The sequence below is a fragment of the Pelophylax lessonae genome (assembly GCF_965119305.1).
Source record: "Pelophylax lessonae genome assembly, chromosome: 2".
Classification (NCBI taxonomy): domain Eukaryota; kingdom Metazoa; phylum Chordata; class Amphibia; order Anura; family Ranidae; genus Pelophylax; species Pelophylax lessonae.
In genome coordinates this window covers 408,894,123-408,920,835 of record NC_138769.1, presented here as the reverse complement: position 1 = coordinate 408,920,835, position 26,713 = coordinate 408,894,123, and the positions used below count along the sequence as shown (strand labels likewise).

Genomic DNA, 26,713 nt, shown 5'->3' with positions numbered 1-26,713 from the left:
ATTTTTTTGTTTTGTCAATATAGCTGGCAGAAGGAAAAAAAGTCACTTTAGTTTGTTTAATGACCGCATACTTACAAAACCTGTTTAACATAGATGGCTGGCAGAGGGGAGGGAATTTAGCTCGTTGCTGTGAATATTTGTGACAGTGAGGAGTTTATGATAAAAAAAATAATTTTAAAATGAAACTCAATCCATCAATGCCCTGAAGTGATTTGACATTTCATTTTTTTTTTTTTTTGTAAAACCTACAATGGTGTCTTTTTTTTCTTTTTTTTGTTCAAAATCCTGGACTCCATGCAAATAAAAAAGAGCGTTTACTCTAATTACATGTTTATTATACATGCCTAAATGTCATTTTAAGTACTTCTGGTGCAAGTACCTGAAAGATTAGCTGTCCATGATCCTTAACACATTAGAATTCAGACAGGGAGAAAGATCAAACCAAGTCGCTTGGGCTTTAAATAACTTTGAATGTTTCTTCACTAGAAAATCTTCCAGTCCTTAAAACGTCATTGTATTTTTTTTTTTTCCATCACTTCTGGACCGGAAGGATTTGCCCCCTTAATGACCAGGCCATTTTTTACGATTTTTTCCCCCCCCCACAAATAGAGCTTTCTTTTGGTGGTATTTGACCACCTTTTTTTTTTTTTTTTGCACTATAAACAAAAAAAGAGCGACAATTCTGGGGGAAGAAACCTTTTTTTTTTTTTCACTTTCTGCTATATAAAATTCCCAAAAAAAATCAAAAATTTTCATTTTTTTAGGCCAATTTGTATTCTGCTACATAGTTTAACCACTTAAGCCCCGGAGGATTTGGCTGCTAAAAGACCAGGGGGTTTTTTGCGATTTTTTTTTTTTTTTTTTTTTTCTGCGTGACTTTAACGGACAATTGCGTGGTCGTGCGACTCTGTACCTAAACTAATTTGACGTCCTTTTTTTCCCACAAACAGAACTTTCTTTTGGTGGTATTTGATCACCTGTGCGATTTTTGATCATGCACTATAAACAAAAAAAGCGACAATTTTGCAAAAATAACAATATTTTTCACATTTTTTTTATATGAAATTCCCCCCCAAAAAAATGTAAAAATCTAAATTTTTTAACATTTTCGGCCAATTTGTTTTATGCTACATATGTTTGGTAAAAAAAAATCGCAAAAAAGCGTATTTTGATTGGTTTGCGCAAAAGTTATCGCGTTTACTAACAAAGAAAGATTTTTGTCATTTTTGGTGGGTTTTTTTAACGCGTAATGGCGGCGATCTGCGATTTTTTTTTTTTTTTTTTTTTTTTTTTTTCTCCGATACTGCGACATTGCGGCGGACAGATCGGACCCTTGACTGACATTTTTGACACTTTTGGGGTTACCAGTGACATTACTGCAGTAGTCAGTGCTATACATATGCACTGTTACTGCAAAAATGACACTGGCAGGGAAGGGGTTAACTGTATTGGAGAGGGAGGGGTTAAGTGTGTCCTAGGGGCGTGATTCTAACTGTAAAGGGACATGGCTATTGGTGTAAAAACAAAGATCAACGGTCCTACATAGTAGAACCGTCTGATCTTCATTTTTACACCAGGGAGAATGACGGGCGGCTTGTTTACATAAGCCGCTCCGCCTTTCTCCCTTCACCGGAGCGATCGTAGTGTGACCGGCGGACATCGGGTCCGCCGGTCACACGCACTGACTTGTCAGTGAACGAGCCGCGGCGGGCGCGCGCCCGCCCTCAATTGGCTCACAAGTCAGTGACAGGCGAGTGACGTACCCATACATCACTCTGCCTGACCGGGGCTGACCGCCGCAGTATATAGTTGTGCGGCGGTCGGCAACCGGTTAAATAAATAAAATCGCAATAAGCGTATTTTGATTCGTTTGCACAAAAGTTATCGCGTCTGCAACCTAGGGGAAAGATTTGTCATTTTTATTTATTTTTTACTAGTAATAGCGTCGATCTGTGATTTTTTAGCTGGACTGCGATATTGCGGCAGACAGATCAGACCCCTAACTGATCTTTTTGACACTTTTGGGGGGGGGACCAGTGACATTACTACAGTAATCAGTGCTAAGAAATATGCACTGTTACTGTAATAATGACACTGGCAGGGAAGGGGTTAACCTAGTGGGCAATCAAGGGGTTAAACGTAAGCCTAGGGGAGTGTTTACTGTGGAGGAGGGGCTTGTGAAAAGACAGTGGAGACCTGTGATCCTATATAGAAGGAGCTCTATGATAATTTTCAGAGAGACCGGTCAGCTGTGTTGTTTTACAACAGCTGTCCTTTCTTCTCTCTCAGCGGGGAGCGATTGCGGTTGGCTGGCGGCAATCAGTGCCGCCAGCCCCGTGCATCGGCATCCCAGCTGCCTAGTGGTGGCGGCGCGCTCGCCCCCCAGGACCGCTCCCTTAACTGCGGCAAACGGTTAATACATCATGCAAATAAAGCATTCCACAACTTGGATTATTTCCAGGTATGGCATATTTTTAAATAGTTACGTTAGTCCAACTTGGCTCATGGTAACTATGTACAGGTGCATCTCAAAAAATTAGAATATCATCAAAAAGTTAACTTATTTCAGTAATTCAATTAAAAAATGAAACTCCTATATTATATAGATTTATTGCACATAGAGTGATCTATTTAAAGCAATTTTCTCTTTCTTGCTTCCTGGTCCCATGCTGATTGGCTGGCCGTTTGTAAACACAGGTGGTCGACCGCTCTGCACACGTGCCATTCAGAGAATGGATGCATCATGTTCTGACTGGATGAGGTTTTGAGCGTAGCCTGGTGGTCATGCTCACCACCTCGTCCAATCGGCGAATGCCTTGCATTCAGTCAGAAAATGTGAAGCATTCTGTAAATGAAGCCTATGCCGAATGGATGATCTGTGTTCACAATGCAGCAGACAAGCCTTAGCAAGTGGAGATCGCTGGGGTAGCAGTGTCTACTGCAGTGATTTCCAGCTTCCAGAGTCATCCGACAGGTAATTTTATATGTGTAGTTACATTGGTCCAAAATATCCGTACCTCAAATTCCTCTTTAAACCCTCTTGTAAAGAGCCCCTTCCTAAATAAATTGGGTAATTTTTTATTATTTGAAGTCCCTTGTTCTTGTGTTTAACTTAATTTTGTACAGTACATTTTTCATTCTAGTCTTGGGTATATAGTATATGAACCCATTGTTTGAAAGGTTTTTTTTTTTTTTTTCTTCTACAGAACGGATTACATTTTTATGTGCAAATATTTTTTTTTATCGTTTTTTTTTTTTTTTTTTTTTAACCTCGGTTTACCTGCCTCTAAGGCTCTGTTCACATCTTATAGTTCTTTTGGGCAACAGGTGTCCAGCGATTTTACCACTATTCGTTGGGCGACAATCGTGGCAAAATCTCACCTCGTTTGGGGTGCCATTGGTAGTGACTAGGATCGCACAGGCGTCCCACGATTTGCTGTGATTCAGGATCGTGGGCAGAATCGCGGCGATTCTGCCCACGATCCGGGACACTAAGATGTGAATGATGCCTTTAATCATTAATTTTCCTTATGCATTTTTTTTTTTTTTTTTATAACCCAGTGCTTCAAAACTGCAACCCATTTTCTAGATGAGGTCTTAAAACTGATTTATACAGAAATAAAGATTTTGTTTTGATTTGCAGCTGCCACTTGCCATTGACTGGTGCTGCAAAGTTTTAGTAAAACAGTATTAGGCTCCTTTCACACGGCCGCTCCGTGTGAAAGGTCCGCTGCGGGACTTTTTTTTTTTTTTTTTTCCACGGAGCGGATGACATTTCTGTCATCCGCTCCGTGTGCCCGCATATCATCCAATCCGTTTGCGGATGATATGCGGACATAATGTGTATATGGCACTGCGGATGTCAGCGGATGACACCGCTGACATCCGATTTTCCTTCCTTTCCGTTTTTTACGCGGAAGGAAAAATGGGGTTCTGTTCCATTCGTAAAAACGGAACAGAACTGAAAGGAGGAAAATCGGGTGTCAGCGGATGGTATTCCGCTGACACCCGCAGTGCCATTCACTTACATTATGTCCGCAAATCATCCGCAAACGGATTGGATGATTTGCGGACACACGGAGCGGCCGTGTGAAAGGACCCTTACTCTTTCGTTCATTGGCGCAGACAGCTCCTGATCATCTTAACCATTGGGTTATACTGCCACCTACAGGAATAGGACACTAGGCAAAAAAGTCTGGCTATGCCTATGGGCAGCCCCAGGGGGTATACTCCCTCTCTGCTTTAGCTAGGTTTTTTTTTTTTTTTTTTTTTTTTTTTGTTTCTGCCTAGTTAGGAGTAAGGACCTAGTTCTTTGCTGGAATTTCTGGTCCTGGCAATTTTTTCTTTTTAGATAAAATTATTTCTCCTCCTGTTTTTTTTTTTTTCTCTGTGGGATCTACAATCAACTACCCGACTGGGTGACTGGCTAAATAATCCAAAGCCAGTGGTCATCCCGGTCAGGCCAGCGCACGTGCGCAGACCTCAGCTCCTCGCTGAGTCGAATGCAACGTAGCCCCACTGGATGGGGGCTGGCCTGCGAGTTAAACATCTCGCGAGGTCGCATATGACCGGGTCTCCGTCCAAGTCGCAGCGTTCCTCTTGGCCAACAGCCCCCTCATTTAGATGGCGAGGGGTTCTTTCTGGAGCTGTACCCACCTGGAGGGTTTTGGGGTGGATGTGGGTCCCTCCTTGGGACGGTCAGAGCCCCCAGGTTCCGGTCAGGCACCCCCCTTATCTCTCTCCCATCCTAACCCCCCTCCACTTATGCTGGGGCCGTGTGGGTGGTCTGGTCCACCTCCTGGGGTGGGGGCAGGGCGCTATTATGATAATGCGCGGGTGCGCTGCCTAGTGTCCTACTCCTGTAGTATAACCCAATGGTTAAGAAGATCAGGAGCTGTGTCCGTTAATGAACATCAGAGCAATGGATGTTCCCAACCACGACACTACCTCCCTGGAGTTTGCATATTCTCCCTGTGCCTGCGTGGGTTTTCTCCGGGTACTCCGGTTTCCTCCCACGCTCCAAAGACATGCTAGTAGGTTAATTGTTTCCTGTCTAAATTGGCCCTATTATGCATGTGTATGTATGAATGTAAGTTAGGGACCTTAGATTGTAAGCTCCCTGAGGGTAGGGACTGATGCGATTGTACAATGTCTATGTAAAGCACTGTGTAAATTGACGGCGCTATATAAGTACCTAAAATAAATTATACTGCACCGTTAATTGACGAGAACTTTGAGTTGATTGAAAGGAAGGGATACCCCCCTCTCTTCACACAGCACAGAGAACCCGAGCTGAGGTTGTTGATCACCTGGAGATCCTTCCCATTGCCTTTCTTCTCTTGGTGTCAGGAAAACTTGTCAGAAGTGATTTATGCTGATAGCAGAGAAACAAAGCAGCAGACCGAAATGACACTTGGTGCTCTTATGTGAGACAAGTACACACACTATAGAGGGAGATGTGTTAATATTTTATGTCTTGAGATTTACAATAACCATACTCCACCAAAAAGGGGTGCTTTTTGTTTCCTCCCCCTACTGTTGTCACTTGAACAGCAAGTGAGGAGAAAAAAATCTGTCAATTGAAGTACTATTAGCCTCAGAAGTGGGATTGTCGACCTGCCATGTGCCCTCCTTCAGTTTGCTGTTCATCTGCCTTTCTGATAGACCTGTTAAGCACCCTAGTGGCCAACTTAAGGGGTCCCCACAGCTTAGTGTTGTCGTTCTGCAACATGAAGTACTGTTAATGGCAGAATCTCTGTGTAAGAAGCTTTTTAACCACTTGCTAGCCGCCCACCGTCAAATGACGGCGGAACGGTGTAGCTATTCTGGGACGCCTTCATATGACGGTGCACCAGAACAGCCTCTCTTGCGCGGCCTCGGGGGCGTGCAGAGCGGCGATCGTGACCGCGCAGTGTTGCTAGGACACAGCGCGATCCCGAGCTCGATAAAGAGTCAATGACATGACTCTTTACCCATGTGATCGGCTGTGTCCAATCACAGCCGGTCACATGTAAATGAGGAAGTGCCGTTATTCGGCTCTCCTCACACTGTCAGAGTGTGAGGCGAGGAGAGCCGATCAGCGGCTCCTCCTCATAGGGGAGACAAATACAAGTAATCGGGGCACTGATCATCAGTGCCCTGATTACACAAAATGTAAATAAAGTGCCAATTACTGCCTACCATCAGTGCCCACAATCAGTGCCCATAGTACTGCCAGTCAGTGCCCATCAGTGCCTGCTCGTCTAGGCACTGACGGGCACTGACTGGCAGCATTATGGGCACTGATTGTAAGCACTGATGGTGCTGCCCATCAGTGCTGCCCATCAGTGCTGCCTATCAGTGCCCACCAGTGTGGCATATTAGTACCTCATCAGTGCCCATAAGTGCCACCCCATCAGTGCCGCCTCTTCAGGGCACATCCGTGAAGGAGAAAAATGTATTTATTCAAAATTTACTCACAGAAAATAAGAAACTTTTTTTTTTTTTTTTTCAAAATGTTTTGTCTTTTTTTTTGTTGGAAATAAAAAACCCAGAGGTGATTAAATACCACCAAAAGAAAGCTCTATTTGTGTGAAAAAAAAGATAAAAGTTTTATATAGGTACAGTGTAGCATGACCGCGCAATTGTCATTCAAAGCGTGAGAGCGCTGAAAGCTGAAAATCGGCCTGGGCAGGAAGGGGGTGAAAGTGCACTGTAGGCAAGTGGTTAATAAAATAAATAGCTCAAGAAAACTATATGCAGTAGGGCATGATAACATACAGAATAATGCATTTTGGGTTATTTAAAACACTTTAGGGCACAGACAGAAATAACTTGAAAAATGTACTAACCCTTCTGCATTCTACAGATGAGAAGATCAAGTTACCAGGAGTTCCATTTCAATTCTGACTCACAGCAATAAATATCTAAAGGGATAGATTGATTATCTTACTGTAGGTACTAAGAACAGGTCTTTCTTCACTTGATTTCAGTTATGAGGTTTGTGTGTGTAATGGGAGTTGGCTCAAGTAAACACGGATAGTGAAATTGTTTGGTTTTCTGTAGCTAAGAACCTGTGCTAAAATGGATATCTTATCACATTGTTAGCATTTTTTTTTTGCTTAAAGATGAACAGAACAATTCTGTTTTGTCATACTACTTACTCTGTTCCACATGTCAGGCTTGCTTTCATTCTTGCTCTGCATCCAGCAGGTGTCTCTTATCTTTGGTGAAAATTGTGTTTGACAAGGTCAGTGACTGAATCTGGAATTATTAAAGCTCAGGATCTCTTTCCAGTATACAACAGTAGCCCCTTACTACTGCAAGTTACAGCTCCAGATGTAGTTTTCAATATGATTTCTGCCTTTCTTTTCTTTTACTTTTGTGGGGAAAAAAAGATGATCCAGGAAATCAGAATAAATCAATCTGTCCGTTTTTTAAAGCACCCAATTGAATATGGTTGTTTGTACCACAGGAAATTGATTTGGTATTTGGCGCTTTATATAGCTGAAATATCTCTCTTGGACAGACTGGCCTTCACATACTTCGTAATTATAAAACAATAAAACTCTGTACTTAGTGACAACAAAGAAAACTGGACAGCTGCATTCAATAGTTGGGGAAAATACAACAGTAACAAACAAAATAAAATTATTTGTGCTGTCCCTTTTTAAGAATATATCAACTGACACAAATGAAATCCGAATTAAAAGGAAAAAAAAAAATTTTCAGAATTTGCATCTTAATATGCAAAGTGCAACTGTAAAGATAATTGTGCAAAACCATATGCAAACTAAATAAATACAGCAGATGCAAGGTCTCCTCAAAATGTCCTATAATTAATCATTGGTGAAAAACACAACCGTGCTTCAAACTATATAAAGTGCAACCATTATAAATAGTATTGCACATATGTGAATGAGCTGTGATAACACTCCACACATAATGCTGTGTCCAATTCATGTTCTACAACCGGAGTGCACACCAGCTCCTTACCACATTCAAATGAACTACCAAGCATGAGGTCCTGAGCATTTAATAGAAAAAGAGGCTGTGTCTCAAGGATGTCGCTTTGCCCCTTTTAAAAGTGACTTCACTGCGATAAAGCTCAAACACACAAATCGCATGGACAATCCAAGGCACATAGGAGAAAATCAATAAATTGGATAGTGATACTATGAAAATTGCCAGTTTATTAAAAGCAAACGGGGGTACTCGCAAACTTAAAGGAGTTGTAAAGTTAGGTTTTTGTTTTATCTTCATGCATTCTATGCATGAAGATAAAAAACCTACTGTGTGTAGCAGCTCCCCTAATACTTAAGCCCATCTCTGTCCAGCGATGTCCACGAGTCCCTCGGCCATCAGGGACTCTCCCTCCTGATTGGCTGAGACACAGCCATGGCGCCATTGGCTCCCACAGCTGTCAGTCAGACAATCAGGAGAGAGAGGGGACGGAGCTGAACAGCAGCTCTGTGTCTGGATACATGGAGCAAAGCTGCTTGCTGTGGGGGGCACTTGATAGGAGGGAGGGGCCAGGAGCAGCAGCGAGGGACCCCGGAAGAGGAGGATCCAGGCTGCTCTGCGCAAAATTAACTTCACATAAGAGGTAAGTATAACATGTTTTCTCTTTTGTCCACCGGCAGACGTAGCTGCTGCTTTAAATCATAGACAGTGGGAGGGGCTTATTACCCATCTGTCTGATTTTAAAGCAGCAGCTACGTGTATCGGGGGACTCAGAGAAATGGATTTTACAGTAAGTAAAAAATCTAATTTTTTTATTTTAATTTAAAAAATGCCTTTTAATGTCACTTTAAAAAATGTGCAAAAAAACCCTTATTTCAAGTGTGTGTGTGTGTGTGTATGTGTGTGTGTGTGTGTGTGTGTGTGTGTGTGTGTGTATGTATATGTATATATATGTATATATATATATATATATATATATATATATATATATATATATATATATATATATATATATATATATATATATATATATATATATATATATATATTAATGTGTGTGTGTGTGTGTGTGTGTATATGTGTATATATATATAATATATATATATATATAATTAATGTGTGTGTGTGTGTGTGTGTGTGTGTGTGTATGTGTGTATATATATATATATATATACAATGTGTGTGTGTGTGTGTGTGTGTGTGTGTATGTATATATATATGTATATATATGTATATATATATATATATATATATATATATATATATATATATATATATATATATATATATATATATATGTATATATATGTGTGTGTGTGTGTGTAAAATATATATATATATATATCTATCTATATATATATATATATATATATATATCTCTATCTTTACAATTCTTATTACCCAAAACATATTTAAGGTGCAAATTTATCATAAAAAATTACTTCATTGTAGACATACTCCCAAATTTCGGCAGGCGAGAACCTATTTCTCTAGCGCTCATCGACAGACGTAGTCCTCGGTGATACACCACCTTCGGGTTATGTTACCTCCGCAGGAGCAGGACTAGACAGGAAATTAAAAAGCTCTGGCCACACCCTAGGGGCAGTCCCAGAGGGTATATCCTCTCTCTCTCTGCCTCAGCAAATCAGTTATTTTCTGTCTAGTTAGGAGTAAGGACCTAGACACCTTGCTGGGATCTTAGGTCCTGGCAAGAAATTTTTTCTTAAAGGATTTTTTTAGACAGCTTTTTCTCCAGTGTTCCTGTGAGATCTTCAAGCAAGAAAGCTGAACTGGGCGACGGGCTGGATGTTGAGATCCGGTGGTCACCCCAGTTCAGCCTACGAGCGCGTGCAGGCCATAGCTCCGCGCTGGGTCGGCCGCGACAAAGTCCCGTTAAAAGGACTGAACCCGCGAGTTAAACGTCTCGCTGAAACGCCAAAGACCATGAGTCACGGCGTTCGTATCGGTCGACAGCCCTCCCGCCCCGGTGGAGAGGGGTACTGTCAGGAGTTGGTGCCCGCCTGGTTCCGGTATGGTGAGTAGTATGTTCCCCCTTTCCCCCTGACGGGTTTTGTGGTGAACGCGGGCCCCTCTCTGTAATGGTAAGAAAGAGTCCTTTCTGTCCTATAACATGTCACAGATCCTCCTACTTTGAGTGTGATTTTTTGTGTACAAAAAGCCAGGAGGCTTGGTTTGGGAGCTAACAATCTATTGTATACATGTTTAAAAGATGTAATCTGTGGCATTCTGGGAATCTTATGGGTTTAGTATAAGCTACCTACCAGTCAGAAGCCACGGACATGTAGACTGCCTTCCAAATCAGATCTCCAGCTATTAGCAGGCCTCCCGAACGGCCATGCGGTCCGCCAGGGGCCGATACCGCCAACCACGCCATATCCCCAGGCAGAGACAGTGTTGTGTGCCCTGCAGCACACCGCCATTCAGCAGGCCGCCGCCATTTTTTCTTGCAGGATCGCACGAGCCGCCATTTTGGCGTAGCCTCGTGTCTCCAGCATGGGGGCGGCCATGTTTGAGGTGATCCTACACCTCGTGGAGCTTGGGGGAGGCGCCGGAAGGCGTGCAGAGGGGCGGAGCCGCCCCCTTTCTTCCTGGGCAGCCAGCCAAAAGACTTCCTGTTTGTCAAGACAGCGCTGTAAGCTGTTGCAGTTTAACTCTGAGCATCAAGTGGTGAGCCTGGGGGTCTATCTCTCTCTCTCTCGATCGATAGGGATCCCTAAGCAGGTAACACTAAGGGGCTTTTTTGTGGCGCCGGGGGTCAGAAAAGAAAAAAAAAAAAAAAAAAAAGTTTTTTTCTTTTCTTTTGAATTATATTATCCAGGAAGTAACTGGAGTTATTATGGACCCTGCCACACATATTCCCCCACCTGTTTCCCTCGAGGGGGCCTCGGGACCCGCCGGTGCACAGAGTATAGAGTCATTTACAGCAATTTTGGAGTCTATGGTGGCTCGGGTGGAGGCGGCCTGTCAGGGACGGGGGTCAAGGAAGCGACCCCCGCCTACCCCTATACCATCTGACACCTCTGACTCAGATTCAGAGATGGTCACGGCAGTTGCAGGTTCCTCTGCAAGGGCTGTTATCCCAGGTAAAGCCCCCTCAGACAGTGAGGAGGACGCTTCTTCTCTTGCTATAATTCAGGAAGAAGCATTGGTGGACGCACTAGTTGTGGCAGTGCAAGAAACCTTAAAACTTGAGGCTTTACCGGCAGAGGCAACTGAAACAGAGGCCTTTTGGGACTAATAAGCCCATCAAGACGGCGAAGGCTTTTCCTGTACCTAAATGTTTTGGTAATCAGATTAAAGGAGAATGGGAGCATTCTAAACGTACCTTTACTATTTCCAAGCGTATTGCTAGACGCTATCCGTTTGAGGAATCCATCATTAAGAAATGGACGGTACCACCAGTCGTGGATCCGCCTATTTCCAGGCTGAATAAAGCCACGGTTATTCCAGTGGAGGACACTTCGTCCTTTAAGGATCCGGTGGATCGAAAGATAGAAGCAGAGTCCCGCACTATCTTTTCTCTGATAGGGTCAGCATTTAGACCAGTAATCGTTATTGGTCTAGTTTCCCAGACACTTACGGAATGGGCGAAAATGGTACGCCAAGATCTTAGGGGAAAAGATATTCCCCAGGAGACATCTGATTTGATGGAACAGATCATACAAGGGCTATGGTTTATCTGTGACGCAGCCTTGGACACTACTCCCTTATTAGGGCATGCATCTAAGTTAGCAGTGATCCTCAGACGTGTGCTGTGGTTAAAATGCTGGTCAGCTGACCTAGGTTCCAAAAAGACCTTGACCAATCTCCCCTTTCAGGGGAATCGTCTATTTGGAGCCAACCTAGATGAAATCATTAAGGATGCCACTGGGGGCAAGAGCACTTTTTTGCCACAGGCTGCAAAAGCTAAGGGACCTCGCAACAAGCGAGGACCTTTCTTTACCGCCCATAAAGGGCGCCCGGCTGGTACTAGCGGGAAAGGCAAGACTCCTCCAGGAGGGTTCAAGAAGGGGACCAACCCAGCCAAACCCGAAGCAAAGGAGTACACAGCCTGAAGGTGCGCCCCCACCCGGTTTCAGGGTGGGGGGACGTTTTCACCGGTATTCAGGACATTAGATCGAGCATCAACCACTACTACCGGTGCGATTCTTCCCTTCCAACATTTAAGTACCACAGGAAGCGGTAGTTACCGTTCCCTGAAAAGATCTTTTCCTTTACCTTTTCCTAAGATTAGTCCCGATACCTCACAGGAATCGGATCTGGTTGACCAGATAGGCCAAGTAGCCTCTAGTCGGGTGACTTCGGTCCCTGAGGTTCAACCAGAAAAGATCACCTTTCCTGATAACTATCAGGTATTTGATAAATGTGTGGGAACAGAAAACGACCAGACTTTCTCGGATGGTCGGGGCCAGATAGCTCTAGGGACGCCTGGTTCAGATCCAATCAGCGCCAGTGGTCCTAGAAATTCTAGGCTGGCCTCCTCAAGCCGGCCTGGCCGACTTGGACACGTTAGTCGCAGACGTTCCGTGGGAACTTCGTCTCAGGGAGTGTCTGTGGTCTCAAGGACCAATTTACCTTCGTGCTTTACAGTCGCTGGTTTTAATGGCCTGGCCATTGAGACCCAAGTACTGAAGGACAGAGGTTTGTCTACTTCAGTCATTCCTACCCTTATTAAAGCAAGGAAAGCGACTTCCAGCAAAGTCTATTATCACACATGGAAGACTTATATTGCGTGGTGCGAATCTTTAGGATTTCCTCCACGTACCTATTCGGTGACTCGAATATTGGCTTTTTTGCAACAAGGGGTTGAGCAGAAGCTAGCCTTGAGCACCATCAAGGGTCAAGTTTCAGCATTAGCAATCTTCTTTCAGAAGCCTTTAGCTACCAAATCCTTGGTGCGGAATTTCATCCAGGGGGTGCGGCACCTGGCTCCTCCAGTCCGCGCGCCCTTACCGCCCTGGGATCTTAATTTGGTTTTGTCGGTTCTACAGAAACCTCCTTTTGAAAACATCAGGGAGATTCCCTTGCTTACTCTATCCCAGAAGGTGGCCTTCTTGGTGGCTATTACTTCTGCTCGCAGGGTGTCAGAACTGGCTGCATTATCATGCCAGTCACCATACCTAGTGATTCATAGGGATAAGGTAGTACTTCATCCTAAGCCATCTTTTCTTCCCAAGGTGGTTTCAGATTTTCATCTGAATGAAGATATTGTACTACCTTCCTTGTGTCCTCAGCCCAAGCATCATCGGGAACATGCGTTGCATTCCTTAGATGTGGTTCGGGCAATCAGGGTATACCTGAAATCTACGGAATCATTCCGTAAGACGGATTCACTTTTTGTGATCACGGATGGCCCCAGAAAGGGTTTGCCTGCATCTGCCGCGACCATTGCCAAATGGATTAGACAAACGGTGGTACAGGCTTATTCTATTAAGGGTCAGAGTCCTCCGTTCCCTGTTAGGGCGCACTCCACTCGAGCGCTCAGTACTTCCTGGGCCTTTCGCCATAAGGCGTCAGTGGTCCAGGTATGTAAGGCGGCCACCTGGTCGTCGGTACATACCTTTACAAAATTCTATAAAATTGATGTGACGGCATCGGCGGATGCCTCATTTGGCCGCAAGGTTTTGCAGGCCGCAATTTGAGGAGACCGGTGGTCTACCTCGAGGGTTTTTTTCTGTTTGAAAAAAAAAAAAAAAAATTTTGTTTTCTCCTTTTTTGTTGAGTCTCATCATAAAGGATGAGCATTGTAAACTTCTAGTTGGCACCGGTTGGGCCTTCTAGATTGGGATTTGATTTCCATTTTCCCACCCCTCAGTTGTGATACTGCTCTGGGACGTCCCGAAGGTGGTGTATCACCGAGGACTACGTCTGTCGATGAGCGCTAGAGAAAAATGGATTTTTGTAAAATCTTACCATAAAATCCTTTTCTCTTAGCTCATCGACAGACGTAGTCCCCGCCCCTCTGTTTTGGAGTTGGGTTGGGTTAAATTCTCTGAGCACTGCTTTTTCACATAACTGATTTGCTGAGGCAGAGAGAGAGAGGATATACCCTCTGGGACTGCCCCTAGGGTGTGGCCAGAGCTTTTTAATTTCCTGTCTAGTCCTGCTCCTGCGGAGGTAACATAACCCGAAGGTGGTGTATCACCGAGGACTACGTCTGTCGATGAGCTAAGAGAATAGGATTTTACGGTAAGATTTTACAAAAATCCATTTTTTGCCGATAAGAGAAAAATGGTGACAAACTGCGCTTATGGTGTGTTTTTCACGAGACTCAAAAACCGCATCAAAAATGTAACATGGGTGTGTTTGTTGATGCGTTCTTGCTGCGTTTTCCATGCATTTTCATAGGGAGGTGTATAATTTGGTGCATTTTTTTTTTTTCTGACCAAAAAATGCAGCAAGCAGGATTTTAACACCACAACGGAAGCGCAAGGGACCAGTGTAAAGACATACATAGAATTTAAAGGGATCTATTTTTCTTGAGCTTTTCTTGCACTCAAGGTGCCAATAATTATATATATATATATATATATATATATATATATATATATATATATATATATATATATATATACACAGTATAAATAATTTATTTTATTTTTTTCTGATACGTACACCAAATGCCACTTTATATCACCAATCACCTTATTGGGATCTATCTTATTAGATATTATCACTAAGCACTTTATAACAATGATGATTATTTATTTCTTGGTTTTATTAATGCTTTTATAAGTGATGTTTTCTGTTATTTTTGATTTTAGTATTTGATGTGGTGTACTTTTTTACCAATTTGTATGTGGTAAAGGCTTAACAGCCATACAGTCAATACCACCCCCTTGAGTTACCGAAATACTACCACCTCTGTGGGGTATTGTTACCTACTATCCAATATTTCACTGGCAGCGCCATATTCCCTACCCTTATCTATTCATCATGAATAGGGATGCTTTGCCAGTTCCAGTGATGTCTTTAAGCCTTTAGCTGTTACTCATTGGTTTTTCTTTTTCCTCATTGAGGATTCTGCATAGTGCCTTGGGAGTCATTTTGCTGGGCGCCCACTTCTGGGAAGAGTAGCCACAATATTAACCACTTCAGCTCCAGAAGATTTACCCCCCCCCCTTCTTGTCCAGACCATTTTTTGAGATACGACACTGCATTACTTTTAACTTGACAATTGCGTGGTCGTGCGACCCTGTACCTAAAAAAAATGTCTCCCCCCCCCCCCCCCCCCCAAATAGTTTCTTTTTGGTGCTATTTGATCACCCCTGCGTTTTATTTATTTATTTATTTATTTATTTATTTTTGTTTTGTAAACAGAGTGACAATTTTGAAGATAAACTAGTGTTTTTTTTTACTTTGCTATAAAAGATATCCAAAAAAATGTAAACAAATTTCTTCATCAATTTAGGCCAATCTGTATTCTGCTATATATGTTTGAGAAAAAAATCCCAATAAGCGTGTATCGATTGGTTATAGCATATACAAACTATGGTGTATATATACAGTATTTATGGAATTTTTTTTTTTTTTTATACTAGCAGCGATCAGCGAATTATAAAGGGACTGTGATATTGCTACAGACAAACCAGACACTAAAGCCTCGTACACACGTACCAATTGTCAGCCGCAAATATTCGGCCGACGACCGATCGGACGATTGTAGGCTTGTTAGTATGATGCTTCCGACAGCCGACAGCGCACTTTCGGCCGAACAGAATCTGTCGTGCAAGCATTAAAATTTTTGTTGGCCAACACCAGAACGGCCGATTGTTCGCCAGTCAGTACAGAATTCGGCCGACAATCAACAGATTTGCAAGACTGGGCATGCTCAGAGAAGAAAAAACACAGGGAAAGTTAACCATCACATGACATCACTTCTGCAGTCGGCGGCCAAAATTCTTGTGCAGTCTTTTGCACTTTTCAGCGGACAGGACAGCCCTGGACAAAAGACGGCCGATCGGTCGGCCGACAATCGGTACGTGTGTACGAGGCATTACTGACACTTTTGACACTTTTTGAAGACCAGGGACACTAATACAGTGATCAGTGCTAAAAATATGCACTTTCACTGTACTAATGACACTGGCTGGGAAGGGGTTAACATCAGGGGAGATCAAAGGGTTTAATATGTGCTTAGCCTGTGTTTTTTAAGAAACTGTGGGAGATGCTTTTACTAGGGGAAGGCATGAATCCCTCTCCCTGCTTTGCAGGAACACAGGATCAATGCCTTCCCTACTGACAAAATGGCGATCTGCCTTGTTTACATCAGTGTTAATTTTGGCAGCAAATTTCAATTTAGTTTTAGTCTTAGGACTAAAATGGCATTTTAGTTTTAGTCCCATTTTAGTCTTCTGCAAGTGTTTTAGTTTTAGTCGACTAAAACTCCAGTACATTTTAGTCGACTAAAACTCATTTTAGTCATCTATAATCGAATGGGTGTAGTTCAATTGTAATTTGTAATGCATTATTTAAGCATTTCTCTACAATTTCCAAACTCATTATATACTACTGCTGGTCCTGGAGTGAAAAATCGAATATGTTATTATTTATGGTATTAAGCTTTGAGCATGCACCAGTGTTAATTTTGGCAGCAAATTTCAATTTAGTTTTAGTTATAGTCTTTTTTGACTAAAATGCCATTTTAGTTTTAGTCGTATTTTTAGTCATCTGAATTGTTTTAGTTTTAGTCGTATTTTAGTTGAATAAAATTGTGTTAATTTAGTCGACGAACACGTTTTTAATCGGTTTTAGTCGACGAAATGAACACTGGTTTACCTAGGCAGACTGACGTTCTGCCTGTGAAATGATTAATGGTGGGTTCTGGCAGAAATAGTCTGCAGTACCCGCCGATCGGCTCCCGCTGTTCATAATTGGTGGCAGCGAGCCACAGGCGGCACGCATTCATGCCCGCTACCCGACACAGCTGCCTCCCTGTAGCAGTAAAACTGCTGTTAGGGTGGTCGGCAAGTGATTCAGCTGTGTTCATTTTCAGCTGTGTTCATTTATAGACCATTTGTCTTAACTGTCAACTGATGTAAGCCTAAACACTTTGAGATTGCTTTGTATCCCTTTCCAGCTTAATGCATATCAACCCCTCTTGATCATATATGTTTTCAGAGAGCTCTTTTTTGCAAGGCATGGTTCTTATCAGCTGATGCTTCTTATAAACCGCAATCTTAAAATGTTTGAGTGTCTTATCAGTCAAAGTAGCCATTGGTCACCAGATTTTCAAACTACTGACTCAGCTGGTGTTCATTAAATTAATTAGTCTATGGGTTTACATACTTTTTCCTCCTGTACTGTGAATGTTTAATGGATGTGTTCAGCAAAGACACAATAACTTAGAATGGTTTGTATGTTATCAGTTTAAAGCACATTGCGTTTGTCTATTGTTGGGACTTGGATAAGGATCAGATCACATTTTATGGCAAATTACTGCAAAAAACAATGAATCTCAAGGGGTTGACATTCACAGGCAGAGCCCATGAAGTTATCAGCAAACAATATTTTTGAAGGATTAACAAGGGTTTTTCCAAAGAGATTCTTACCAACCTGGGCACTTCGTTCTTGTCATGGTTATGACAGATGTATGCAAGCTGTTTTCAGTTTAGACAGCTGTGCATATCTGACTACCATCCACTGATGGATGGCCAGGTCAAACACTTCTACAAGACCCGAAGACCTTGTTTACACTTGCGGTTGGGGGGGGCAATATAAACACATGGTTGAGCCACATTTTACCCCCTCAAACTGCTCTCCCCCCCCCCCAAAAGCTGCAAAGACAGTGGACGAGATTGTATACATGCCACAGCAAAAGATTCCCCCAACCCTCCCAAATCACATTAGTCTGGTGATACTGAATAAGGCTATGGTACTAATAAAAGTACTGCGCTATGTAGTCTCTTCAAACTCCTCATCCAGGAAGAGAAGAAGTTCTTTAAATCATGTGTTACGGAAACCACCACCTACACCCGATTTCGCAGCCTCTTACCAAAAAGCATAGACCCCCCGTTACAAAGGTCTATGCATGCAGATCAACAGATGGTTCCTTAAGTATCGGCAGTATCTGATCCCAACAACTTGCCTCCAGAATAAGCCTCTCCTCAACTTCTCAAGCAGATATGTGGGAATAAATGAGAGATTCCTCATAGTATAGTCTATCTAATCCGCTTTATTAATTAAAAGTACTTACAGGTAGGTAAAGGATAAACAGCGTCCTGCTCCCAGCATATTGTAATTCTATCTAACTGTCAAGATGGCTGTGGTGTCCCGGACTGCAAGAGCACTGTGCGTCATTGGCTCCTCAGCTGCTTTTTATACTTAAGTCCAGCGCAGTATATCTATATCATTAAGACTATGGTACTGTGTCCCCCTGTCAAAACACGATAGCTCAGCGGGGGAAATCACTGTACTAACATCAGATAATTAGTACAGCGGCTCCTCCCTGAGCTCTTCAGTTTTTCTTTTTTTTTTTTTTTTTTGTCGTTTAGCTCGCTGGTTTGAACAGAACAAAAACGGATAGTGTGTACTAGGCTTTAACGTTTGGTTTTTGGCAATTTGAATTGCGTTAGTTGCCTACATCTCTCATAGACTCTAGTTAAAAACTGTACATTTCTCTTGTGGTTTTACAAATGGGAACAAACAAATAATTCTGGTATCCAGTAGCAAGAAAGTGCCATGTTTATTGTGGTCAAGTTAGATGGACAGAAACATAAACTACTCTGGGATATCTTACTGTTGGAGGCTCTGAGATGACAGGTAATTCAGTATAGTGATGCCCAGGTGAACGTTGATATCAGGTTTCAGTGGCGTTGTGCAATTTTATGTGCCTGAAACAATAATGGATTGTACTTTGAACTGTGGCAGCTATGAACTGTCACCATAGTACATCTGTTTTTCAGTTATTACTTTTGTTTGTGGCACAGGTATTGCAAAAAAAAAAAAAAATGCCACAAAAGTAGTACAATTTTTTTTTTTTGCCCCAGGAGTTTTACACTTTTTTATGGCTTTAGTTGTTTTTCTGCATGGCTTTCTTCCATGTTTCTGACAATCAGTCTCATTGTTGAACTAAAATACAGTAAATAGTGGTTATTTTTAGCATAGAACTAACAATTTTGAGGAAAGAGTGTCAGGTTTAAAAGTATAATTTATCATTTCCATATGAGTGCACTGAACAGAAGAATGTAGTCATTCTGCAAGAGATCTTGCAGATGTAATCAGGATATACCGGTAAAGCCTGGCTCCATAGGTTGTACAGTGCCGGCAGACAATGAGGCTTAAAGAAAACTATTTGATTTGTATATAGATTTTCCCCTTGATTTAAAGTAGAACATGACACAGAAGACTCTACAACAATCCTGTCCTATATATGGTTCTAAGATCTATGCTTGCAACAGAATTCAATTCTTGACAATTAAATAGAATTACTTTTTTTTTTTTTTTATCAACATTTTTTTGGTTACTTTGAGACTTGTGAATCACAAAACTTGATTTGATACTTGTTTAGGCTGCACTACAGGAACCTTTAGTAAAATTATTATAACTAAAGGCAAAACTTTTTTTTTTATTTTTATTTTTTTTTCATTTTGGATAGCTTGGGGAGAGACCGTAACACCTGTCAATTTTTATTGCCGTCTGTGCCCCCTTTAGAAGGATTTGCCTTCTCTATTTGTCCTGTTTACGATTATTATTGAAGTGAAAGTAAAAGAAAATCTCAAATTTTGGGTTGTCTTCAAAAAAGTAATAGTGGGAATTCCTTTCATTTACAGGAATTTCCTCTCGCTTGCTGTTGGGCTTGGCTATAGGACAGGAAGTGGGGCAAAATCTCTGCAATGGAACACAGAGGAAAAAAAAAAAATCTGACAGGTGTTATGATCCTCCCTTGTTCTATCCAAAAATGAAAAAATACATTTGCCTATAATTCTACTTAAAGTGCATGTTAAAGTGACACTAAACTCTTGGTTAAAAAATGTATTCAATTTGAATATGTATTCTTAAAGCAGTATTCAATAACTAAATGTATATGTTTCAGCTTACCAAATTTTAGATGTGGTGTTCATATTCGTTTTTCTTGTTTTCTTTATTATCTGGTGACCAGTTTGTTTTTCAAATTTCTTTAACAGGCCAAATCTGTCTGTTGAAAAGTGTCAGTTGGTTCAGACTTGAGGTTGATAAACCATTTACCACTGAAAGGGGTGCTTGCACTGGTCTGCTTTTGTCGATGTGAAACCTTTATCCCAAAAGGAATGAACTGTTGCCTTAACTGCTAAAAAAAAAAAAAAAAAAAAAAAAAAAAAAAAAAATGATGTTCAGTGTGTGTTATATATATATATATATATATATATATATATATATATATATATATATATATATATTTGGTTAAATCTCTCTAAATCCGCTAGTGCATCTAAAACTACCCTCACCCCAGATTGATAAACTGCACTTTTAAGCAATTACAGTAACCGGTTTTCTTTTGGGTCAAGGGTTTAATATTAATTAGTAAGGGCCAATTCACCCTAGTGCTGTGACCAGCGTTTAAAAACATCGGTCACCACTAGGACGCACAGAAAAGTGGTTTTCTGTGTGCCCTAGTGATACTGCAATGCAGCCTGGAGCTTCGCTGCAGTTATCTGTGATAAAATCTATCATTTTTTAACCACGCACTGTACAAAATCGCATGCCATTGCTGTGCAGTGCCCTTGAATGGAGTTTCACTTTTTTGCGCACTTCAAATAAAGTTTGATTTAAAAAAAAAAAAAGCTGCGTGATACGCTGAATAACTCACCACATCATCCTCTACCGCCAGCTTACTGGACCTACAACAGAGCACGGTCAGCACACTGAACTAGTGCGGTTTAGCGTGTAGGGCAGTGTGAACTAGCCCTAAAAGCTGACAACTGGGAAGTACCCCTGTTTAGTGTTGAGATGGTAAAAAAAACTAATGCACAAACTATATATATTTTTGTTTTCAGGTTTAAAAATAATTTTAATATACAGTACAGTATACAAATAGTTTTGACACTTATTAACATACATTTTTTTTATGCAAGTGATAAATCTCTGCAAATTGATTTAAGGCCCCTTTCACACGATCGGACAGGATCAGGTCCGCCTGTCCATTTTTCACGTGGAACTGATTGGACCACCCATTCTCCTATAGAGGGAGGCAGATGTCAACGGACATATGTCTGCTGACACCTGGCTGGCATCAGATCCGTCAAAATCCGCTGAAAACAGACGGATGGCTATACATTCGCCATCCCTCCAGCAGGTCAGATCGAAAGAAAATGGACAGGCTGTTCATTTTTATCTGATCTCCCCATAGAGGAGAGCGAGACCGACAGGTCCGTCTCTGTACAGTGAGCGATCCCTGCTGAGCTAATGGAGTCTGTCCAAACGGATCCGCCCCGTGTGAAAGGTTCCTTTTAAACTTCAGCAAAACCCAAAAACAAAAAAAATCCCCAACAAATTACATTGCATGCATACGTATACATCCACTTCAAGTTAGTACTTTTGGCAGCAGTTAACAGCAAAGTTGATGTTGATGAGTTAGTCATTGTTGAGGTCAATGCACAGAGGTTTTCCATCTCCTCTTATCTACAGTTCGGTCATATGTCACAATGGTTTCATATACGCAGAATTGGATTTCTGCATGATGCAGTCAGAATTCTTTTGCTCAAATAATAGTTTGACTTAATGTTTGGGTACTTTTAAAATAGGCACATTGCCTTAACCTTTTTTTTTGTTCTTTATAGGCAATTACTTCAAAGTTTCTGATGTTGAATTGTTAATTTGTTAATGTACTAATAAAGAGTGGGGGGATATTGTGTTTTAAATTGCTTGTAAACCACCTGTAATGAAAAATGAACAGACAATATCCCTCCATAGTCTGTGCTAGCCTCCGTCTAGAGCACCAAGTGAGATTTTCCTCTTCCCTCTATCTGCATAAGTCAATCCTTACAGGTTATCTCCCCCCCCCCCTCCCCTTGGCACATAGAAGTGTGAGAGCCTCAGCTGTGCATTTTATTTCTTATAAGACTGTGTAGAGAAGGGTGTGTCCTTTTCCTCCACTAAGATCTCAAATTACACTCCACTTTCTTTGCCATGCTGGGGCTAAGAAATATCCTCGATCTGTGTGCATTATAAGGCTGTAGAGAAAAGAGAAAGCAGATAAATGGGTACAACTTATGTGGGAGGGCTTTTTTCGTCTGTGTATCACCTGAGGCTAGCCACTTCAGTGGGTAGATAAGGGTTTACATCCACTTTAAGACTATTAAAATCTTGCCTATAAGTACAGCACATAAGTATTCTTTGGTACGCCATTTGATCCATGCATACCATAGTCTGGGAGATGAGCACTTGATTTTTATGTTATTCATAGAAACCTACTGTTGTACACTATAGGGCCAAAAATATGTGGACACCCTAAATTTAGTTTAGGCGATTCCAGTTAAAGGAGTTGTAAAGTCAAAAGGTTTTTTATCTTAATGCATTCTTTGCATTTCATTAAAAAACCTTCTGGGTGTAGTAGCCTCCCCAGCACCCCCTAATACTTACCTGAGGTCCTTCTCTGTCCAGCGTTGTCAACAAGTCCCTCGGCCGTCTGGGACTTTTCCTCCTGATTGGCTCCAATCAGGAGAGAGGGGCGGGGCCAAACAGCAGCTCCGTGTCTGAATGAACACATGGAGCTGCAGCTTGGCTCGGGTGCCCCCATAGCAAGCTGCTTGCTGTGGGGGCACTCAATTTGGGGGGGAGGGGCCAAGAGCAGCAATGAGGGACACGAGAAAAGTAGGATCCAGGTTGCCCTGTATAAAACCAACTGCACAGAGGAGGCAAGTATAATATGTTTAAAAAAAAAAAATAGAAAACGGCATTAAACGGCACTAAAGCTTTAAAGTACAAAGATATTAGAGTATTGTGTACATCCAATCTGTCTCTTGGCAACAATTTAAAGAGAGCCATCTTCTAGAGCTGCACGAATAATCGTTACAAAATCGCAATCTCAATTCAACCCCCCTCACGATCTTAAACCAGCATTTCCACAATTCATACAGTGCAGAGCCGTTCTCTGCTCACTGTAAAAAATAAAATGTAAAAAGAGCCTCCGAACATTTCGCAGTGCAGGGAGATAACTCTAAACAGGTTTTACAAAGTATCATTTGGTTCTTCTGTCCCCTATCCTACTCCCCTCCCCCTCCACATGTTGGGGCTGTTTGGGTGGTCTGGTCCACCTCCTATGTTGGGGGTAAGGCGCTATGCTGGTGATGTGGGCCGGGGGGGGGGGTGCCCCCAGACGATCGACTGTGTGAGGGGAGGAGGGTTGTGCCTGGTGGGGGCTCCTGCCAGGACCCCCCTGTTCTGCCTGGATCTGTCCTTGAGGTCTCCTGGGTCCCTGTAAACCTCTTGGTGCCACCATTTTTTTGTAGCCTGTGTTTCTATACATGGCAGCCATGTTTATGTAGTCTGGCAGCCATTTTGTGGTGGTTTGCCTTTGAAAATGGCGGCATCGGTTTCGGCGGTGGGAGCCCCTCATCACCTGGTGCGAACTCCTGGATCCTTTCACTTCCTGATTGCAAAATGTGGCGTGCAGGTTATCCTGGTGACTGCAGGTGCCTGTTTCTTCTGGGTGGTGAGTCTGGTGGGGTTCTCTGCAGAGGATTGCTTGGTGCTTGTGCCTGGCGAATGGGTGGTGCTGCCAGCACGGTGGGTGTTGTCTCTTGCAGTTCGTTACACTTTTTGTGGGGTCCCCCTGGTGACTCATGGAGTCTTTGGACTACATCTCCCCACCGGATCCCCTCTCTGAGGCTGCGGGGCCCTTCGGGTCCCAAACATCCATCGATGCACTGACGGCGGTTCTGGGGTCATTTTTTTTTATTTAACTGGGTGAAGGTGGTCTTTGGGCGACAGGCTAGCAAAAAGCACCCCCTGCCTTGCCCTTCCTCATCAGATCCTGAATCTTATTCGGCTGCTGCAGATGTGGGTTACCCTTCTGGGTCTGCAACCACGTGCCCAGAATCCTCTGATGGTGAGGATGATTCCTCCACATCTGCAGCCGCGCACGAAATGGCGCTGGTGGAAGCACTGATTTGTATCTGTGCGTGAGATCTTGAAGATGGTGATGCAGCTGCGACGGAGGTGCCGGTTCCCTTTTGCACTCACAAGCCAACCAGAGCGGCAAAGGGGTTTCCTTTCCCTGCCTATTTTAACAGAATTGTCGCTAAAGAATGGGGACAACCAAAGCCTCCCCCGTGGGATCCCTAAGTGCTTTACTAGGCGTTACTCTTATGAGGAGTCCCTTCTTAAGAAATGGACTGTTCCACCGGTGGTGGACCCTCTGGTTTTCAGATTGAACAAGGCAACCAAGATTCTGGTTAGAGTCCCCGGCCTTTAAGGATCTGATCTGGCTGACTGGAAGGTGGAGGCTGTGGCCTGCAATATGTACACTCTGGCTGGTTCGGCACTGAGGCTGGTATTCACCATTGCCCTGGTGTCGCAAACTCTGACCAAGTGAGCTAAGCTTTTACGCTGTGACCTGGAGGGAGAACAGTTCCCCCCCGCCTTTGCTGAGCTGGCAGACCAGCTGGTCCAGGGGCTGCAGTTTATCTTTGATGCCTCTTTGGATGTGGCTCTCCTAGTGGCTCGGCTCTCTGTTTTAGCAGTGGTCCTTCGGCGTGTCTTTTGGCTCAAATGCTGGTCTGCGGACCAGACTTTTAAAAAGGCCTTGACTGATCTTCCTTTTCAAGGAGATCGCCTGTTTGGAGCTACTATGGATGACGACATAAAAGGTTGCACGGGGGGGGGGGGGGGGAAGAGTACCTTTCTTCGGCAGGCTACGAAGGGCAAGGAATGTAGTTGATGTGGGCCTCCCTTTTTGGCTCATAAGAGGTTTTTTAGTCCCTCAGGGTTGATTGACAAGGGCTCAAAGACTTTCAAGGCCTCCTCTGGAGGATCCAAATGAACCTGGTCTGGCAAGCCAAGAGTAAGCTTCTCCAGACCCGTGGACAAGGCTCCTTCAGCATGAAGTTGCACCCTCAACCGTATCAGGGGTGGAGGGACGTTTTCGCGGGTTTCTGGACCTGTGGACTTCCCTGGTGCAAGACAGGTGGGTCCACAAGTCATTTGATTTGGCTGCAAGATCGAGTTTCGCTCCTGTCCCCCGCTAAGGTTCTTTCCTTCCAACTTGCGCCTGTCCCCGGACCGCTTACAGGGTCTATTTGGCGTGGTACAAAACGTGTTACATCAAGCAGTGATTGTCCCCATTCCGACTTTGGAACATTTTCAGGGTTTTTACCCAAACTTGTTTATAGTTCCCAGGAAGGAAGGCAAAGGGCGTCCATTCCTGGACCTCAAGGCGCTGAACTGCTTTGTGTGGCTGCAGAAGTTCAGAATGGAGCCCATTCGCATGGTGGTGGCATCCCTGCGTCAGGGTTTTTTTTTCACCTTGATCAACATCAGATACTTGCCTTCACATTTCAATATGCCAGTCACCAGCACTTCCTCTTTGTTGTTGGAGAGGAGCATTATCCGTTTGTGGTGGTAACTCTTTGGTCTCGCCTCTGCTTCTTGGGTCTTCACAAAAGTGTTAGCTTCGGGGCTAGCTTTGCTACGCCAACAGGGGATCAGGGTACTGGGCTACTTGGACAATCTGCTTCTACAAGCGGAGTCTCATCCTGCTTTGGTGGAAAATCTGGAAATCACATTAGGAACTCTGCGAGAGTTCGGTTGGATTCAGAATTTTCAGAAGTCTGCCCTAGTTCTGTCCATAAAGCTGGACTATCTGGGCCTGACTCTGAACTCTGCCTTAGCCAGAGTGCCCCTTCCGCTGGACAAACTCCAGAAATTGCAGGCTACAATTAGTCTCCTGCTGTCCAGCAGATGGTTATCCCTCCGGACTTGCATGCAGGTGCTGGGCCTGATGGTGTCTACCTTTCGGTAGCCTACCAGTTCCATACGAGGTCCCTGCAAAGGGAGATTCTGACCAAATGGGACATTCTCTTCAGTCTTGTCCTGAGACTGCCTATGGGCATAGCCAGACTTTTTTTTCTGCCTAGTGTCCTACTCCTGTAGGTGGCAGTATTACCCAACGGATATGAAGATCTGAAGCGGTGTCCGTCAATGAACATCGAGAAATGGATTTTAAGGTAAGTCAACAATCCCATTTTTTTTTTTTTTGCTAGAAAATTACTTATATTAGCAGAAACCCCAGAGAATAGAATGGCGGTCATTGCAATATTTTATGTCACTGTATTTGTACAGCAGCAGTGTTTCAAACGCAATTTTTTTTTTTTTTTGTGGAAAAAAAATACACTTTAATGAATTAAAAAGAAAAAGAAAAACGAAACAGTCAAGTTAGCCCAATTTTTTTGTATAATGTGAAAGATGAGGTTACGCCGAGAATTGTGATCTTTATTCGAAGCAAAAAAACTGTTCTCATTTTATCCAGAATTGTGCAGCTCTACCGTCTTCTGTTAGAATAACTAGGTCCCTGTGCAAAAAGCCAGGACCTAAAGAAAAATAGTTTGATTAGTTTGGGGTGGAAGGAATTGAGTGGCCTGCACAGAGCTGTGACCTATTGAACACCCTTTGAGATAGAATTGAATGCAGGTTTGAGCCACATCTTCTCCAGCATCAGTACCCCATCTCACAAATGCTTTTAGTGGAGTGAGCACCTGTTTACACAGAAAAAATGCCAAAATCTTGTGGAACGACCTCCCAAATAAGCGGAGGATATATTCTAGCTGCAAATAGT

The 26,713-nt window shown here is 42.9% G+C and overlaps 1 protein-coding gene across 1 annotated transcript in view; it reads left to right on the top strand.

The window, feature by feature from the left end:
• The window catches only part of ATP2A3 (ATPase sarcoplasmic/endoplasmic reticulum Ca2+ transporting 3), a 409,528-nt gene that overhangs the window by 69,512 nt on the left and 313,303 nt on the right, over nt 1-26,713 (top strand). The gene's annotated exons all lie outside the window — the stretch shown is intronic.